Source organism: Stegostoma tigrinum, chromosome 21 (genome assembly GCF_030684315.1).
Source record: "Stegostoma tigrinum isolate sSteTig4 chromosome 21, sSteTig4.hap1, whole genome shotgun sequence".
NCBI lineage: Eukaryota > Metazoa > Chordata > Chondrichthyes > Orectolobiformes > Stegostomatidae > Stegostoma > Stegostoma tigrinum.
In genome coordinates this window covers 30,810,740-30,831,705 of record NC_081374.1, presented here as the reverse complement: position 1 = coordinate 30,831,705, position 20,966 = coordinate 30,810,740, and positions in this window count along the sequence as shown.

Below are 20,966 nucleotides of genomic sequence, written 5' to 3'. Positions count from 1 at the left end.
ACATCTCTTGGCTTATAAGCAAGCTGTCAATTTTCGTCATAAAGTCTCAAATCTGTTGTGATTTCAATAGGCATCCAAGACAATGCACCACCAGATGATAATTGTAAGCAGGAAAAATCAGATTTTTGTTCCCTATGTAAAATTAGTAACTTTTCTTCAACTGAGCTGGTGAGCATTTGTATACTAGCCATCCCCACCTAATACAAAGGCCAGGGGGAACACAGAGGAAAATCCGATTTCCTTCAAAAAAATCAAAGTGTGCTTATTCATACATGGAAATTTGTCCCTCCAAGTGTATAGCTTCTAATCCTACTCGTGACAATTGCATCAAAATGTGCATCTTTATTTGTGTTCAAATAATAACTGCACGTCCTACCAGAAATTACCACGTGAATGGAAGTTATTGAAGTTTTAATCTAATAAAATATGTGTTGCACTCTCAGTAACTAATTAAATGGAATAGCAATATACAGCTGATTCTGAGAACAGAACAATAATCATTATTTAGCAGTCAAACATTGTCACAGCCATTTAGACTGATTTAAGAATGAAACAGCCACATCTTGCTCATGAGTTTGGAAAATTTCTTGAGGTACAACCCAGTAGAGAATGTGGTAACACAAATTAAGTTGAAACAACCGTACCTGTGCAAGAGATTCAAACACTCAAACTGTAAAGAAGCAAAATTCAAATCCTATGTGATCACATTGCCATGATTAATGTGAGGCTATATGGTGAGATGTGAATCAAAACACAGATATGACGAGGAATGTACCGAATATAAAGAATTGCTCAGGATAAGAATGAGTACAGACTTCATTGAAAGAGCATGCAGAATTGTGATTTGGAGTGCCTTGTTATAATGGGTTAAATTGAGGACTTTGAATGTAGTCAGTATCGGACTAATTCAAAAGTTTTGTAATGTGATTTGGAGAAGGATGGAGTTGGACAGTTGGAGCAAGCACAAGAGCATCAAATTTGTTCTTAGGATGATGAATATCACCAAAAAATGGTTGAATTGGACTTTTATAACGTACAATAACTTGTTGAAGAAGGTGATTGAAGGATGGTTATTGGGATATAGACCAAGAGGAAGAAAGACAATGATAGACAACTTCAACTTAAAAATGGTAGGCTTCTCACCTACTAATGAGAAAAAAGAACAGCTGCAGTATATGAAGAAATGAGTAGAAGACCCTGCCCTCAGGTAGACCACAGCTCCTACAATTGAAATATTCCTGCTATGAAGAAAATGAAGGAAATGGAGACTTAAAGCACCATAATATGAATTAAAAGATTGAGCATGAAGAAAAATAAAATGAAATACTATGAACAATACAACATAATGCGAATTGTAAACACAAGCTTAACAGATGCATAGTGATATGATGTAGTAGAAGCCAGAGTCAAACCTACCTCGGACCTCAATCAGTCTGAAACTCATCCTAATGAAGAAACAAGAAAGCAGGAGAAGTTTAGCCCTGATAAAAATGCCTTCGGTGCATTGATGTAGGAGGAAATATAATATTACATTGTGCATGAAGACAGGCTAGGAGCATAATGAATTATAAATGATAACTCTTAATTGGAACTTATAGAATATAAGCATAAAATGCATACAATTTAATATGGTGGGAATAAACCACTGGGTTACCACCAGGTTGATCTAATGAACTGTAAAATACAGTGTGCATAATGAGTGAAGATGCACATGTGAAACAATCAGGCATGGCAAAGTTAAATGAACTATAATGTGATTTTAATATTAAGTGAAACAATCTCTTTGGAAATACTGAAACAAATGTAACAAATGATTTAAAAGATTATATTAAAAGTTAAAATGAACGAATACAGAACAGACCTCCGGTGAGGTTTTCCAATTCAATTAAGCTCCTGGGTAAGGAGTGATGAATAGGCTCTCCTTTATTCACCCACCACCTTGGCTGATTATAGGAAGGTCAATCTATTAAGGATTCCTTCCCTTGTACATATCTTTCTTCCAGAACCAAATGAGCTTATGTTACAAAATGGCCAATTAAAACCAGGTTTTACTGTATTAACAAAAAAAAATGAAATGAGCAGAAACAAAGGATATGTACAGAGACTAGAAATAAAATGTGAATCGGAAAAGATACATGTCAAGAAAATGTTGTATGGATCTGTCTCTGAATTGTTAGCGAGGAGCAGATAGTTGACGGTTGAATACATGATAGGATAAGTCATTGGTAATGGTGATGTTAGCAGGTGAACAGCCTGCTTCAGATTCTTTAGCCTTGCAGATTGGTTGAGATTCTATACTTCTGATTTCTTTAGACCGTGATTGAGCTCCAACATGCAAGGAAGGAGACAGAGTGCCTTTTGTTGTCATGTTTTGTTTAGTCTATATGGCAGCACTTGGAATGAGACAAGGTCAATACTTGGAACACTGGAGTAATTAGGGGACAGCCCTTCAACTGTGACTTCCTCTCTTTTAACGTGAACAACACTTGCACAATCCTGCAACTTTTAAAACAGCAACTTTTAAAGCCAAAAGTAAAGAAAAGAGAACAGGGAAGTCAGCAAATTAAAAAGAAGAGAAAAACCATTCCACTAAAATACAGAGATAGTAGGAACTCCAAATGCTGGAGAATCTGAGATAACAAGATACTGCTTGGCCTGCTGTGTTCATTCACCTCCACACCTTGTTATCCCACTAAAATACAGGCTTTGATACTCACATTTTTAAAGTTGACAGCAAAGATAGAAAGCAAACATTTGAGCAAACATTTAAAATGAGCTAATTTTTGCTTCATGGAAAGATATTGTTGAAAGCAAAAATGCAAGCCCGTGAACTACTTATTCCTTTGGGAAATGCAAGGTTAAGAAAGTAAAATTTCTAACCATGACCTCAAATAGCTTGTCAAAATTTTCCAGATTTTGAGATTAAAGGTCAAAGTTTGCTTCAATTTCGGGATACATAGGCTTGTTTTATTATCATACTCCAACTACAGCCAGATGAAACAAATTATTTTTGACCGGATATTGACATAAATGTTCAGAATGTAATTTATTGAAACTAACTTAACTGAAATGCTAATGGGACTGATTATTAGATCTAAACTCGTATCCTTCAGCAACGTAATTTGAGACAAAAAATATACCAAAAATTCACTACTAGAAGATGAATACAAATTTGAAGTGATTGATACTTGTCTGTGTGACAATTATTGCATCTGTCAACAGGTTCACGAAAACATCCAAATATTGTATGAGACATGACTTATCCTACTCACCCACATGTGTCCAACATATTGTGACATATGCAAGGTACGTTCTACAAGCAGATATTGAGCTAAATTGTAAGAAATTGAATAAGCAAGAGAAACAAATTCAATATTCAAAGTGCAATACAAGGTTCTGCAGCAGGCGAAGAGGATTCAACTAAGAGATGCTGTGAAGGATATTTTGAAAGATATCCCCCTTCCCTTCCTCTTCTCTCCCCACACCCCCACCCCCCATGACACACATGTCAATGAAGTTCAAAAGGTGTCTGCACATCACTACTTATAGACCCAATTCACACATTACATGTAGTCAATTTGACAGACATGGATCTACAGAAAAGCTGAAGTATATAACTCCATCCAAGTGATACCCCAAAAGGAATAGACAATAAATGTCAAGATTGCAAATGGTGAAAATGCAAATATCATCAATTTTTCCATCTTATAAACTCTGGATACTTTTTATAATCAAAAGAAAATATTCAATCTCTAGCGTTCTAAACTGGAGCCTAATGTAAAAATGTTTATTTTGTTTGCTTGTAAAATTCTCCCAATGTAAACAAAAACTGATTACTTTCCAGGAAGTTTTTCTCTCACTCTGTATTTTAAAACAAATTATCATGGCTAGAGAAATAACTTAATCACTAAGCATCTTCAGACATAAAAATCATATGCTACTAGTTCAAATTAAAAACTCCAAAATAAGTTATATTTTGATTATAGATATCACATGCCTTACATCACGCTATGCTATTTTATCAAAGACCTGTCCAATCTAAGTAGTGTGATGCCAAATGTAAAGATATGGCCGTTTCAAATATCATGAAGCAGAGATTCTTCATCCCACTGGATTTAGATCATTACAGACATGAAGGGACATTAAGATCAAAGAAGCTTCCAATGATGATGCACTGATAATGTTACCCAGCAGTGTAATGAAATGTCTGCGAACTAATAAGCCAGTTTGGCAAGTAAACCAACAGCATCCACAACCCAAGCTACAAATCTACTCAAGAATCTTACATATCATACTTTTTCAAGCCAATGCAGTCCAGTAAGCAACCTGAACATGGAGCGGGTATTAAGTATTGGGTGTTTTGTCCTGAGTATGGAGAGGCTATTGGGCCCAGTGTTGGTGAGGCAGTCTCGAGAGTAGAAAGAGTGTGTTGGGTCCTGCCAGAGAGGGAAAGCCTGTCAGATTGATGTGGTGGTGGGGTGAGAGGTTCTGGGAAGGGATGGTTTTGTCAAAGTAGGATCTATGGGTGTTAGAGTCTGGAGAAGTTTGGCTGTGGGTGTATGAGGTAGGTTGCGAATCAGTTTAATTCTTACTCAGGAGTTAGACTTGATATTCAAAAGTCTAACTTTAATGGGTAACTATTTATCTTAACTCTGGCTTTGCCTTTAAATTTTTCATTTTAAATGGATGCTTTAAGAGAGTTCTAAGTGTAGGAGAATATCCGAGCAGAATCCTCTAAATGTACACACGCTATTCACCTCACAGCGAATATGTCATAGCGAATTCCACATTTGGCTCTTTAAAGAAGCATTTTTCCAGTCCTTACTAGATTCAGGTGAGAGTCTAATGGATTGAAGATCGGTGCGCATCCAAACCTTCTGGACCAGAGATAGGGTCACTACTACTGTTTCACATTTCACATTTGAACCATTCTGGTACACACAGGTCTTATTCTGAATTGTTGATTTTCTTGTATTCAAGGCACTTAATTTACAACTTAGTTTAAAGCTGCATCTGAAAATATCTTCTCCACTTCCAAACTGCACAACCCTGTAATTAATCAATTAACAGCACTGTGAATAAGTTTCACTTTGTGTTGAAAGAGAAAAGAAAATTCAAAACAATTCCCATAGATTCTCAACAGTGTGGAAGCAGGCTGCTCGGCCCATTGAGTCCACACCAATCTTCCGAAAAGCATCCCACCCAGACTGACACCCCCCCACCCGCCATCCTATCCTTGTACCCTGCATTTCCTGTCACTAATCCACTTAGCCAGCATATCCCTAGACATAATGGGCAATTCAGGTTGGCCAATCCACATAACCTGCTCATTGTTCGATCATGGAAGGAAACCCACACAGATACGGGAAGCATATGCAATATCCACACAGACAGTCAATTAAGATGAAGACTATAAGAGCAATCTTTCAGTTTTAGGAAAGTACGTTGACACTTAAAGGATTTATCAAAATTGTCTAAAATACCAGAAAAAAAATTTCTCAATGAAATAGATCATGCTGTCCATGATACTACTGTAACATTATTTTGAAACAGACTTGTTCAATTAGGTTACTTTGGTTGATATCCTGAATGAAATTGAAATGAACTTGTAAATAGTACATCTTGAAACAGGAAAGGCTAAGATAAAGCTGATGAATAAAGCAATAAATTTGTTGTTTCATTTGCAGAAAGGCTAATCAAGTGCAGCCACTCATCCATGGACCACCAGAGCAATAAAAGCAATGCTTTCACTCTTGAAAGTTGATGTTTCTCCTTATGTTTTTAATTAAGTGTATCGTGAACATCCTGTTCAGAAAAATATAAATCGACATGCAATTTCTTCCATCTAATAAGTGTGTCTTGATAAAATACTTTTGGCTGCAGTTATAGTTTGAGCAAATCAATTTCATTAGGAACTACAAACAAGATCTCTTCAGAAAGGAAGTTTCCAAAAGAATCAATGAAAGATGCTGGAACCTTGGACAGCAAGGCCAGTTGTCTAAATATCATATTTTTCCCCACAATATTGATGCCTTAAGCTGGATATCTAACTACGAGACAATTCTAAATTACTGACCATTTTTCCTTGAAATTTTAGATTTAAGTAATGATTACTGCACCGAAGGAGGCCAGCTCGAACAATACCCTTCCACTTCCAATCCCATTTCCTTACTCTTTCTCTGCATCATTCTTTTAAAATTCTTCATCAAATATTAATAAAATTCTTTCAGGTGGTGCTGTAACCTTTACTTCAATAGTCATTTTCTAATGCATTCCATGCTGGAATAGCATACTATATGAACGAAAATCTTCTGAAGTCCCATTTCATACTCTTAGTGATAATACTAATGTTGACCCCTAATTTATGAATCATTGCCATCCATCCTATGTATCCTTTTTTAAAAACTTTTGACAAATTTGAAGACCTTCATCAGATTCCATTTAGTTTTCATTTTTCTCAGGTACAACCTCAAATTCCTGGTACTATTCTAGAAAAATAGTTCCTCCTTAGTTCTAAGATCTTTTCTGTAAGAGTTTTTCCAATCACTCAAATTTTGGCTGGTATGATATCTTCTAGGGCTTCAGTATTCCTCCCTTGTTTTTAGATTTAATGTGCCTCCTCATCTTTTAAAGATCTAAGTACAAATACCGCTCAATAATATTCCTCACCTGGTTTACAGCTTTATTATTTAAAATTTATTTCACAGCATGTTTCTTTTTTTATTATAAGGTACTTTGAATTTCCTGCTGCTTACATGTACGTGCTAAATTACTAGGCAGGGAATCCTCCTCATTACACAGTTGAACTTTTCTTTGAGCACTCTCAATGTATGAGGTTTCCGGTCATACAGCAGATTTGAACAGTTGCCAATCGAATGTTAAAACTGACTCATAAATGGGCATGTATATGCAACATTAATACTGCATTCAATAAAGTTTCAATAGATTGTGAAGTGAAGAGCTGTTCTGAGGAATGGTCATAGGACCCAGAACATTAACTGTGATATTTTGCTTCACAGATGCCGCAAAACCTGCTGAGCTTTTCCAGCAACTTCTGTTTTTTTGTAGAATTATTTTATTATAGAATCTCTACAGTGTGAAAACAGGCCCCTTGGCCCAACAAGCCCACACCAACCCTTGGACCATCCCAACCAGACCCAGCCCCCTATAACCCACCTAAGCTACACATCCCTGAACACAACAGACAATTTAGCATGGCCAATCTACCTAGCCCTCACATCTTTGGACTGTGGGAGGAAACCCATACAAACATGGGGAGAATGTGCAAACTCCACACACACAGTCACCCGAGGGTGGAATCAAACCCAGGTCCGTAGTGCTGTGAGGTAGCAGTGTTAACCACTGAACCACCGTGCTGCCCCAAATGACTTGTTTTGTTTCTGATTTACAGCATTCACAGTTCGTTTGGTTTTAAAACTGTATACAGATGCACTGACAGCTTAATAAGACAGTTTCAAACTGTTGAGAACAATGCCTGACTTCTTGAGAAATTCTCAAATTTCAGCACTTTGAAATTCAAATAATTTTCAAAAGTCTCATTAATCAAATGAAACATTACTACTTCAATTCTAGCCTGAAAGTTATATCCAGATAGCAATTTCATTAGCTGTAATGAACTCTTTCCATCTTTGTCTGAAGGTATAAATGATACTAATGTGAATTAATAAAATTGAGAAGATGATAAGGACACTAATATTTTACCAAGGCTTTAATGATCTTTGTGTAGATTACCAGCATAGAGATTTTAAAGCATCTGTGTAAATTTCTCTGAAAGTTTAATATTTGATTATTCTCTAATATTTGTTAGTTGATCACTTTTATTTTATATTTTTTCTTCAGCACCTCATAATAACAATTTTCACTTCAGCAGCCCCTTGTAAGATTGGCCTCACATTTGGAGGCATCTCTTCTCTGAAAAAATATTATTGCAATGACATTCCATTTTCTTACTACCTTCTCAGAGCTGTCAGGAATTGATAATAAACAATGGCCGAGCTAGTGGCACCTGCATCTTGTGATTCAATTTAGTTTTAAATAATTAGGACTTTCTGACAGTTTCTTGGTCAAACACCTCTATAAAACCTTTTTAATGGGTCTAATGAATCTGTCCACGTATCATTGGCATGGAATGACTTGGAAACCATTCTAGTTATTGTGGTACACCGTTATTGAACTATGAAATAATAGTATGCACTCAACTTGATGCTGCTCTTACACATTAAGATAATGCTTTGGTGTTCGTAATCTAATTATGCACAGTTAGCATGATTTGGTTGTGCCAATTCACTCTGCAGTGAGATTTCTGGAATCATAGATGGATGTGTATCATTTGTCTTGAATGTGTTGTTGTCATCTTGCATTCTGCTATCAGTATCTGACCCATCAGCCTGTGCCATGGGTGATTAATCATATGCAGTTTGGATATGTTACCTCATGTTTTGCAGGACTTGGCATATACATGACCTAGGCTGAACTTAGCAAAAGCATACTTTGCAAAAACCCACATGATCAAATGACAAACTTGCAATCTCATCCCAGTTTGAACCAGAACAAAGGATAACTATCTGTATGCTTATTGATCATGCTCTTGTAGTATTTTCTCCCTTCTTTCCAATAAAGTATCATCAGATGAGGTTAGTTTGTGAGAGTGTGGGATGGAAGAAGGGAGTGTGAATCTGCGTTCCAAATATGACAGTTACCAGTGAGGCAAAGCTATTGCCATGAGGAGTAGCACATAGATTTAGCATATTACACTTGACCTTCATGGATTATACGGTACATGCAAGGCATTCTGTGAAATCATTAGACTGATGGTAGTGAAAGGAAGAAGTAGTATGTTAGAGCCCGATTTACTGCACATGTCTTCAAAGGGTGCTCTGGTATACTGTTGATGGAGTTGACATGTTTCACAGACTTGATACGTTGGTCATTGTCCTTATTGATCCAAACCAAATGATGGCCTAATGTGCCAATGTGCACTTGTGTGACCTATATGTAAGTAGTTTATTTTGTCTTGATATGGAACCTGTGGAATTACCATTTGTGAGCCATTTAATATGTGTGCTCCCACAAAGTCCTACATCACCTCTGAATGACCAAAATGAATATATTACCTCAGAAACCTGCTGATTATGTTCAGGCCATTAGCTAATGATGATCTTTTTAAGCTGTCATAGCTTGTCAGCATCTGACTTAGTTTGACTGTGACTAAAATGTATGAGATCAACATTGAAAATGTCATCTTGTTCAGATTCAATGATTCCCTGAGTAGGCCTAAAAGAATATTTTTGCTCCTAGTGAGATTTGGATATTTCTGAAGACCATCAGAAAGAGTCATCTGGAAACTCATTTGTATTTTGCTTTGAAATGTTACCCACAAATCTATTATCATATATTTCTTTTATTCAACCTAATCAATTTTTTTTGATGTCTTATGTATTTTCTATATTCAGTTTTGTTCCTGACTGTGTTGTTAATGTTATAACTTATTAAACCTCACTTTTGCCTCACTTCAATCTATATACTTTTAGTTGTTCAGAATGTTCTCTATTTGCATGCCTTTATTCTCACCTTCACAGAAATTTGTCTTTCATTACTCCATTAATTTCCCGTTTTAAGGCCTCCCATTGCTTAACTCCTGCTTTCCTAGCTCTCCTTTTGAAATGTAACATAACTCTGAATATTTTGTTCCCAGCTTTGATCTTGTAACCATGCCTCTGTAATGGCTATGAGATCATATTAATTAATCTCTAATTGTACCATAATTCATTTATTTTGTTTATACTACATACATTCAGTAAAGAATCTTTAATTTTGACTTTTAAAATGTTATTTTCCCCATTTTATCCCATTTGCCACTTTTTTTTCTATATTTGCGTACTTCATGGCTTCTTGTTCCACTTTGGTTATGATTATCTAAATAACTGTTCTGCAATGCTGGCATGTCATTTTTGCTTTTTAATCCTTTGTTTTCCCTTTCCTAATACTGGCCCCAATAATTCTAATTAGTATGAAGGCCTCTCTAAAGTCTTATCTATTTTGTTGGCAAGGACGCTGGTCTCAATACAGTTCCATTGAAACCTGTACCTTCAACCCCCCTGAACTCCATTCCACACATGCCAATATTTGAGCTGTACATTTAACTTCCTGAATTTATTTATCTTATGCCAGTTTGCTCATGGCCCAGGTAATAGATTATTTCCTTAGAGGTTCTGCTTGTCAATTCAGGCCATTCAGTATTCTGGTATTTTCAATTAGATCCCCCCCATCCTTCTAAACTCCACTGAGCATAATCCCAGAGTCCTCAAGCGTTCCTCATTTGTTAATCTTTTCATTCTTGGGACCATTCTTGTGAACCTCCTCTGAACCTGCTTCAGGCCAGTTCATCCTTCCTGAGATATGGGGCCCAAAACTGCACACAATACTCCAAATGTAGCCTGACCAGAGACTTATAAAGCCTCAGTAGTATATCCCTGCTTTGATATTCAAGTCCTCTCAAAATAAATGCCAACATTGCATTTTCCTTCCTGACTACTGACTCAACCTGCAAGTTTACCTTGACAGAACCCTGGACAAGAACTCTCAAGTCTCTTTGCACTTCAAACTTCTGAATTTTTCTCCCCATTTAGAAAACAGTCCATGCTTTTATTCTTCTTTCCGAAGTGCATGGCCTCACACTTTCCCACGTTGTACTCCATCTGCCACATCTTTGCCCACTATACTAACCTATCCAAATCATTCTGCAGCCGCCCCACCTCCTCAATACTGCCTGTCCTTCCACCTATCTTTGTATTGTCTGCAAACTTAGCCAGAATGCCCACAGTTCCTTCATCTAGATCTTTAATGTGCAAAGTGAAAAGTTGTGGTCCCAACACTGACCCTTGCAGAACGCCACTTGTCAATGGCTGCCATCCTGAGATTCTTTTATCCCCACTCTTTGCTTTCTGCCAGACAGCCAATCTTCTATCCATGCTGGCACCTTGCCTCTAACACCATGGGCCCTTATCTTACTCAGCAGCCTCCTGTGCGGCACCTTGTCAAAGGCCTTCGTGAAGTCCAGGTAGATAACATCCATTGGCTCTCCTTGGTCTACCCTGCTCAATACTTCCTCAAAGAATTTGAGCAGATTTGTCAGACATGACCTCCCATGGGTGAAACCATGCTGACTTTGCCCTATTTTACCACGCACTTTCAAATATTAAGAAATCATATCCTGTATAATGGACTCCAAAGCCTTACCAATGACTTGGGTTAGGCTAATCTGCCTATAATTTTCTGTCTTATGCCTTACTCCCTTTTTAAACAGAGGTTTCACAATAGCAATTTTCCAGTCCTCTGGGACCCTCCCTGATACTGGTGATTCCAAAAAGATCACTAATGCTTCCACTATCTCTTCAGCCATCACCTTTAGAACACTGGGGTGTGGTCTATCTGATCCATATAAGGCCAAACAGTTTTTCTAGCACTTTTTCCTTGGTGATAGCCATCATACTGAGCTTTGCCCTCTGACTCCCTTGAATTTTTGGGATATTACTCGTGTCTTCCACCGTGAAGACTAATGCAAAGTAATTATTCAGTTCCTCAGCCATTTCCTTGTTGTCCACTACTATTTCTCCACCACCATTTTCCTGTGGTCCAATGTCCACTTTTGCCCCTCTCTTGCCCTTTATATATCCAAAGAAACTCTTACAGTCTTCATTTATATTACTGAATAGTTTACCCTCATATTTAATCTTCTCCCTCTTTATTTCTTGTTTTGTTTCCCTCTGTTGATCTTTGTAAGCTGCCCAGTCCTCTGGTTTCCCTCTGCCCTTCGCCAAATTATATGCTTTCTCTTTTGCTCTTATGGTATCCCTGACTTCCCCAGTCAGCCATGGTTTTCTCATTATCCCTGTAAAGTGTTTCTTTCTCCTAGGGATACATTTTTGCTGTGTCTCTTGAATTACTCCCAGAAACTCCTGCCATGGCTGTTCCACTGTCTTTGCTGCTAGGCTCCTCTCCCAGTCAATTCTACCCAACTTTTCCCTCATGCCTCTGTAGTCATCTTTATTCAACTGTAATATCCTTATCTCTGATTCTATCTTCTGCCTCTTAAGTTACAGAGTAAATTCTATCATCTTATGATCATTGCCTCCTAAAGGTTCCTTTACCTTGAGCTCCCTTATCAAGTCTGCCTAATTTCACACCACTAAATCCAGTATTGCCTGTTCCCTTGTGGGCTCCACCATGACCTGCTCTAAAAAGCCATCTTGTAGACATTTCACAAACTCCTTTTCTTGCAATCCACTACCAATATGTTTTTTTCAGTCCACCTGCATATTGAAATTCCCCATGATCACTGTGACTTTGCCTTTCTTACACACCTTATTTATCTCCAGGTGTATCTTCTACCCCAGCTCCTGACTACTGTTTGGAGGCCTGTATACAACTCCAACCGTGTGTTTTTTCACCTTTGCGGTTCTGCAATTCTACCCACACACATTCTACACCATTTGACCCTACCTCATTTCTTCCTATTGATTTAATTTCATTTCTTAGTAATAAGGCAAACCTCGACTCACCTGCCTATCTTTTCGATAGAATGTATATCCTTGGATATTCAGTTCCCAATCCTGATCCCCTTGCAGTCACGTCTCCATGATACCCACTACATCATACCTAACAATTTTGATCTGCACCACAAGCTCATTTACCTTATTTCTTATATTGCGTGCATTCAGATAAAACACCTTCAGTCCTGCATTAACCATCCCTCTTCTCATTGTCATTGATTTTTCCAGTGTTGGATTGCTAGCTCTGTCTTATTTGTGCCTGTGCTGGAGACTTTAATAGCTTCTTCTGAGTGCTCCTTTCCTGTCATTTCTTTCATATTTTTCCAAGTAGTTGAATCTACCTCTATAGATGTTAACCTGCTACATTTTTTTTCCCCACTGGAGCAAGTTTCACCATTTGCTTCCTCCTTACTTTCTAGTTTAAGTCCTGTTGACCAGCCTTTTTACCCTTTTTACTAGAACATCGGTCCCAGCTTGATACATGTGGAGACAATCCCATTGGTACAGATCCCTCCTGTTCCAATATTGATGCCAGTGCCCCATGAAAAGGAATCCCTCTTTCCTGCGCTACTCTTCAGCCACGTGTTTACTTCCCTTATTCTCATGTCCCTATGCCAATTTGCACATGGCTCGGACAGTAATCCAGAGATTATAACCCTTGAAGACCTGTTCTTTAATTTGGTTCCTAGCTCCTAATGGTCTCTGAACAGGTCCTCTTTCCTAGTCTTGCCTACGTTGTTTGTTCTGGCATGGAAAACAACAACTGGATCCTCCCCGTCTCACTCCATAACCGTGGCCTCCAGTACTCTGTGCAGTGGTCAGTTGGCTCATCCTCCCTACAGCCCTTTTCCTCACCGAGACAGGGAACAAGTACCTAGTAGCTGTTGGACAAGGTCAAGAGTTGAGGCTTCCCTGTTTCTGGCTGCAGGATCCCTCTACCTGTCTCGCTTACAGTCACATTCTGCTGTCCCTGGCCACTGACCAAATTTGAAGTACTTGTAGTCAGAAGGCATGAACACCTCCTAGAGGTATGTGTCTTTCCTTGATAAAATATCTGCAGCTTGGGCTCCAGCTTCTCAGTTGGATCTGAAGTTCCTCCATCCACACACACTTATTACAGATTTAAGAACAAATTACTGCAGATGCTAGAATCTGCACTGAAAACAACAAATGCTGGAGATCACAGTGGTTCAGGCAGCATCCTTAAAGAGAGAGCAAGCTAGCGTTTTGAATCTAGCTGTCTTTTCATCAGAGCTGACTTGAAGTGTGGAGGGGGCAGCATTTATGCAATAACTGTGGAGGGGGGTGGTAGTGGGGTTGGGCTTGACTTTGGGGTTGGAGAAGTGGAGGAGAAAGGATGTTGATAGTTGAGGTTAAGTGATTGCAATGTCAGAATGGCAGAACAATGTTGTGTCTAACTGCTAGATTTGAAAGAACAGAGTGATGTGCTAATTACAAATACAATAACAGGATCACCTTGGTGTCCAGCACCAACACAGCACCCATTTTACCATCACCGCCATATTTTGTTTAGTGTTATTTTTGAAATAATTGTTGTAGAAATCTCTTTCCTTAACACTTTATTGAAAGTTAAATAAAAAAAAGAAAAAAATCAATCTCATACTTGACAAGCTATTTTTAGTAAAAATGAGAATCGAATAAACTTGAAATCTCAGCACAAACTGAAGACTTTATTTTTACCTTCAAGACAAGTAATATTCTTTAATTTTACTCCCAAATCATCTGCTTTCGCTGCATTCATGTTACCTTGTACTTCATAATGTATTTCTGCTACTGGACTCACTGTTGGTGAGCTTTTTGATCCTTTCCTATTTACCCCCCAGTTCACATCTCACTCTGGAGACTTTACCTCTTTGTTGTGAATTTAAGACATGTCTTTCCCCTTCTGCACCAAATTCCCTCTTTGAGCCAAATTGTCAGAAGTACTCATTCAGCCTTTATCTCACTCAGGTGCAGTTTCTACACACGCTGACCCGTACACTCTCATTAATTCTGCCCATTGCTTGACAAGTTGCAGCTTGACAAGTTTCAATTCGTCTTTTTCCATTACATAGTCAAACCTGCTGCTATTATAATGATCTGCATATGCTCTCCTGCTGTAACATTTTCCACTTGCCTCACTTTGTTCCTCAGAATTAATTTCACCTTTGTTCGGCTCAATCTATTTCTGCTGTTTGCTTGACAGAGTTCTTTATCACTAGAACCTGAATGGTGCCAGATGTCTCCTGAGTAACATTTTCATAAATGTTTGAGAGGCAAATGAAAACACTATAGCTTTAATGTAGTATCAAGGCCTAATTTATTCTTACTTAAAATTATTAAATGATTATAGTTCATCAAAAACAGCCTTTGAATTCTATTTGTTTAACTGATTTGAGATTAAGCTCATTACTCTTCTTGCATTACACTTCAACTGTTGGGTTTTGCATGAAGCCCAAGTCAACTTTACCAATGGCTCATTGTCAGGCTCACTATCATGAAGTTTAACTCAAGTGTCACCCAAGACTAAGTTTCTCTGTCATGTTCCAGGGACAGGAAGTAGCATCATTTTTTTTTCCTGAGATTTTGCTCACAGGCATGCAATATAGAATATACCCCATTCTGGAGAAGGGTCACTTGACCTAAAACATTAACTCTGATTTCTCTCCACAGATGCTGCCATACCAGTTGAGCTTTTCCAGCATTTTCTAGTTGTGTGTCTAGAATAGATCTTCACTTCCTTTGACATATTGAACTCCAAACAATTGCATCTATGTTCACTAAAATGAGAGCATCTTCTCTGAATTACAACCACAAGAACTTCTATTTCATGGGTTTTGAAAAATTTTCAAAGCATTGGTAGTGACCCAAGAGAGGAAACTGAACACCCTTTATAAAACTCAGTGCTTATTCCTTTTCAGAAGAAAGTCGGAGAATTCTACAAAGGGCAAGCAATCCATTGTACTGGCTTATCATTCGGGAAGTGAGCAAACATCCTACCTATCTGATACATTTCATGTCACTAGATTAGTTTTACAAACAGTTAATTATTTTAGTACTACAATGTTACTGCTGAACTGAATGGGCACCATTTAAGAGAACAACACTGTGCATGAAATGAATACATCTTTCAATAAGTATAAATCTTGTGTTATCAGAGATGGTTTGCTGAAAGGTATTCTTTCTGTATGTTGCATTACACGTGCTTTTCACAAATAATACCTGAAATTAAAAACGAAAGAAGACATTTTAAGTAAATAAGAGTTTAATTTAACTCCCTTCAAGATGAGGAATGTTAACATTGATGTAGGCCATGTTTTGCTATTTCAAGAATTCAGAGTCAATATCAAGCATTCAAGATCAGGAGCAGGCATGGTCCCTAACCTTTGCCTGAACTGCAGTAGGATATTCCTTCTTCCACTTATCATCAATAGTTTTGCAGGCTTCCCAAGAAAGGATGTCTCCAGTTGCATTCTCAAGATGAAGATGAAAAGTTATACATATTAAATTCTAAAGGTTACATAAGTCACACCTGGTAGACAGAGCAGGTTATTTACCCACATTTGTCCCATATTGTGGTACTGCACTACAATAAATTTATAATCAGTTTAATGATTATTTAACAATTTAAAAATAATGGCATAATTGTTCTAATTTTCATTAAAATATTATAAAAATGCTCAATTTAAGTTACAGAATATTTGCCAGTGTGGTCAAGTGACCCATGAGCTCCAAGATTGTTACAGAAGTATTAAGCTATTTTTTCATGAGCATGAAAAATATCTGAAAATGTGGAAGACAAGTTTAAGCCTAGCTGGGCTCTGCAATTTGCAAGCTATAGAACTGGAACAGACATCATTTATGCAGCCTGGCCTTGGACAACCAACTTTCCTGCTGAAACCAGACAAGCCCTGAACTGCCTGGCCAGGTACTAACAACCACACTGTTTCAGAATGAACGATTGTTGACACCTCTAGTGAACCTGCTTTGTTAGAAGAATCCCATGCAGACTTAGTGGTACTCAGTGGGAGGTTAGAGGCATAGCATGACAAGAATAGCACTTGAAAGTTGAAGGTTGAAAGCCATGTTCTGTGATCTCCAAAAATGGAAAATAGTTACCTCATTGGGCCTTCTGACGCTAGTATTGGGCACAGGCCATAGAAGAATTGAGAAGAGGCAATAAAAGGAGTCAATACAGTGTGGAGCTGGAGGAACACAGCAGGCCAGGCAGCATTAGAGGAGCAGGAAAGTCAATGTTTCAGGGACCTACCGTGTTCCCCCAGCTCCACACTTTATTGACTCTGATACCAGCATCTGTAGTTCTGGCTATCTCTGTTAAAAGGGGTCAGCTGGAGCCCCAGATTTCTGCTATTTGCACCATCTTCAAAAGGAGACATCTCCAACTCTTTGTTCCTCATAGTCGCTGTCATTAGACTGACCAGGCCTAGAAGACCAGAACCAGTCCTAAGCAAGAGGCGAATCACAAATTGATGACTGCACATCCTTAAAAGTTGAGAAATAGTCTATACTAGCCTTATTGAACAGGTAATATGGGTCTTTTCAGACAAGCCATGCATATACAGTGGAAGGCATCTCTGTACAGCATGTAGCAAATCTTTAGAAGTGCCCGTTAGAAGTAGATAGCTAAGACTGTTCATTTGGAGATTTAAGGCCATTTACTGAAGAGTTCTGTGAAGAGATTAGAGTTTAATTAATGGTAGAGTCTGATAAATATTATTTTTCCTTGCACAAGTGTTCAATAAAATTGAGGTAGACCTTTTCCTGACACTTGCTGTCTTCGTCCGTCTCATCATATAATGTGCTGGAGTTGAAAAGGTTCACTGCAAACTGGTCAAAGTTAGTCAGGGTACTTTTACCCGTCTTTCTCTTCACAACACCAGTCTACCGAACTGTGGTGATGGAATTGTATGCATTATTCATCTCATTGTTAGTAAGGAAAATCTTATTTCACATTACACTGTTCTATCAGTCATCACTAATATGGATGCAGACCGTTTGACAAGATTAACAATGGCTGATTAGCTTTCGATGGCAGAGAAACTGAAAGATGTAATTACTGCTCATTACATGCAAGAATTACAAAGGTCAGATCAATCTTTGTCTATTATCACTTCATCTGCAGTCTTGTAAAATGTGATTGTATACATCTGAAAGTTCAGTGCTGCTAAATTTCTAACTTGATTTTATAATTTGTGTGATTAATAATATTACGGTTCACTAAACTAAAAATGCTGCCAAACATGGCCCTAAGCTAATTACTCAAACAAATGAAATTTATTTCTGCATACTGGTGCATTTTAATCAATATTAAATGTGTACATTTTGTGACTTTGTATTATGGATATATCAACATTGTTCTGTACTTCAATGTAAAAAAAAGCTACACATCTCACATTGACTGAATTTGAGCTGAGACTCTGTCATAAATTAGTAGTCAAACTGCTGCTTCACATGCCAGGGACCAAGGTTGGCTTCCACCCTTGAACAACTGTCTGACTGGAGTTTGCACATCCTCCCTGTGTCTGCATGGATTTCCTCTCGGTGCTCCCACAGTGCAAGGATGTGCAAGTTTGATAGGTTGGCCATGCTAAATTATCCATAGTGTTCAGGAATGTGCAGGCTAGGTGTATTAGCCATGGGAAATGTAGGGTTATAGGGATAGGGTAGGGGGGTGGGTCTATGTGAGATGCTCTTCGCAGGGTTGGTGTGGACTCAATGAGCCAAATAACCTTCTTGCACACTGTGGGGATTCTATGATTATATGAAATTTTATGGATGATCTATGGAAACACATGAGAAATAATCCAAACCCTGTTTGTAAATTTCTCAGGGCTTTCCATGGTGACCATTCAGGATATCCTTCAAAACCAAAATCTCATTTGTTAGGTGTAACCTGCATTACAAGAAGTGGGACAAGTAATCTGTTGCTCTATTAGATGTATTGATATTGGATGAATATTTGGCCAAGGGCCCTGCAGGTTGGACATGTGAGCATCTTGCATCATTTATTACAGAACAAAGGGCACTTTGAGAGACTTCTCATTTACAGAAACACTGATCAAGAAACAGAGACAATAAAATAATGAGCAATAATCAGGAAATCATTTTTTTCTTAAAAGAGTCAGAAGTCAACAATAAAATGAAACAAAGATGGCGAAAATCTGAATTCTAAAAGCAATTATTGGAGAAACTCAGTAGATCTAGCAACATCTGTGGAGGAAAGTAGATTTAAATTTTCAAGTCTAATAACCTTCCTTCAGAACCAGGTTCAAGGGTCACTGAACTTGAAATGTTAACTCTGCTTTCTTTCCATGGATTCTGCCAGACTCATTAAGTGTCTTCAGCAATTTCTGTTTTTGTTTCAGTCAGCAATAAAGTTTGTCTATAATCCTCCATAGGATTAGACTTCATCATGGTGAAATTCAACATCAGCAGATGTATGAATGGAATCATTTCCTAATGTCCTTTATCTTTGCTTACTTTCTAATTAAAACTCCAGTTGTGTCTAATTACTATCTTTATCATTCCCACCAATTACACAAATGAAAAGCGAAATAAAACGTGTCAGGGTCACTGAAGACCTTTAAGGAAGGAAATCTGCCATTTCTAACTAGTTTATACCTTGCATGACTGCAGACACACAGTAGTATGGCGTGCTTTTAAAAGCCCTCTGAAATAGACCATTCAGTTCAAGGGCAATTTTGTATAGACAAGTGCTGTTACATGTCGACTCAGCTATTCCGATGTACTATACTGATGGAGAATATAGGTAGCAGCTTTGGTATGGGAGGGATAAGGACTATGAAGTAGAGAAATGTGATATACAAGGGGGGGGAATCTAGTATGGAAGGATATGAGATGACGTGTGTGGGAAGGTGATGACCACTACTGTGGCCTAACTAGGAGGATTGTACAGCCTGATAGTGTGCATCCCCAAACTGTATTGAAGGGCCCAGGGGATAAGGAAGACAGTTGGAGTCTCAGTTCAAGATGGTGGTTGAGGAGATGTTCCGATTTGGTTGAGATGGGCTATCCAGGAAGTGCTAGTTTGAAAGGGACATAGAGGCTCACGGATGGAGTGCATGATAATGAGGCCAAACTTGGCTCAGTGCTCATGCAGCACTTACACTCTGTGTCTGTGGTATGAACAGTAGAGCACTCATTGAAATAACATCCTCTGATAAAGTAACAGGATGAGTCATTCCATGACCCTTCTTTTTGGAATGCTGCACGTCTCACTCAATGAGGAGCATATCAAGTCATCATTGGTAAAGGATAATCTGTGATCAAATTGTTTTTTGTTACTAAGAACCTGTCCTGTTCATTATTTGCCCAACATTACCAATAGCCGTAAAAGCAAAGGGCCCAGCTAAAGCAGATATTGTTGACACTGCTACTGCTGTATGATGAAGGTGCAAGCAGATGGAGGACAAACAAATTTCCTAGCCAGTCCTGGATCAGCACCAATCCATTGCAGAAACTGTACAGTGTCCACCACACAAAAGATTCTGCAGTTAAAGTGTTCTACAGGGTACATCATACACCGAGGAAGGTCAAAGTCTTTTGTGCTCAGAGCCATTCACTCAAATGTGTGAAGTGCAGTGTGGGCATAAGCTGAAAACATATTTTGTTTTAAAACACTCATGGGATGTTGGCATTGCTGGCTGGCCAACATTTATTACCTGTTTCTGTTGCCCTTGAGAAGATGGTGATGAGCTGCCATCTTGAGCCACTGCAGTCCATGAGATGTAGGAAGACCTGCAATGTACTTCGGGAGGTAATTCCAGGATTTTAACCCAGCAAAAATAAAGGAACATGTTTTAAAGTCAGGATGGTGAGTTGCTTGGAGGGAAACATGCAGTTGGTGGTGTTCTCATGAATCTGCTGTCCTTGTCCTCTAGATGGAAGTGGCTGTTGGTTTGGAAGGTGTGGTCTAAGGTTCTTTTGTGAATTTCTGCAGTGCATTTTGCAGCTGGTACATACTGCTGCTGTTGAGCATTGATGGTGGCGGGAATGGATATTTGTGGATGTGGTGCCTATCAAGTGTGTTCCTTTGCTCTGCATGTTGACAAGCTTCTTGAGTGTTTTTTGAAGCTGTACCCATCCAGCTGAATGGGGAGAACTCGATCACACCAAGGAAGTGTTACTTGACCTGAAAAGTTAACTCTGATTTCTCTCCACAGATGCTAACAGACCTGTGGAGCTTTTTCAGTAATTTCTGTTTTTGTCCCTGATTTATAGCAAGCACAGTTCTTTTGGTTGTTATTTAATATTTGATCACACTCCTGACTTGTGCCTTGTATTTGGTGGACAGGCTTTTGAGAGTCAGGAGATGAGTTGCTCGTTATTGAGTATTCCTAGCCTCTGGCCTGC